Source organism: Sinocyclocheilus rhinocerous, unplaced genomic scaffold (assembly GCF_001515625.1).
Source record: "Sinocyclocheilus rhinocerous isolate Xijiao unplaced genomic scaffold, SAMN03320098_v1.1 scaffold395, whole genome shotgun sequence".
NCBI classification, from domain to species: Eukaryota; Metazoa; Chordata; class Actinopteri; order Cypriniformes; family Cyprinidae; genus Sinocyclocheilus; species Sinocyclocheilus rhinocerous.
Genome location: NW_015660890.1, coordinates 3,477,490 through 3,477,881, shown reverse-complemented (window position 1 = coordinate 3,477,881; position 392 = coordinate 3,477,490).

Sequence of the window (392 nt, the reverse complement as noted above, 5' to 3'; positions counted from 1 at the left end):
AAACTTAAAAAGAGAAAAGACATAGGAGACCAATTAGTATTTGAAAGTTATAATTTATAGACATTTTAAGAAAGAAATTATTTACCTGTTGAGAGTGTGCTGACAGTCTGTGTAGTTGGATGGCTGAGCTCCAGAAAATCAGTAATGAGGCTTCTTCGAGTGTAGCCTCGGTTAAGGTTTTATAGTAAAACAACAACAACAGCAGCATGTTGTGTGAAATAGGTATGTTTTTATTGACATGCAAAATCGTCAGTGCTCTTAACAACAGTTATTAGCTGAATACATTAATGAATGACAATTGACATTGAACAGGAATAAATACATAAAGAAGTAAAACACAAAATAAGAACAAAAAAATAGATGTGATAGAGACCAAGATTCAGTGAAACAAT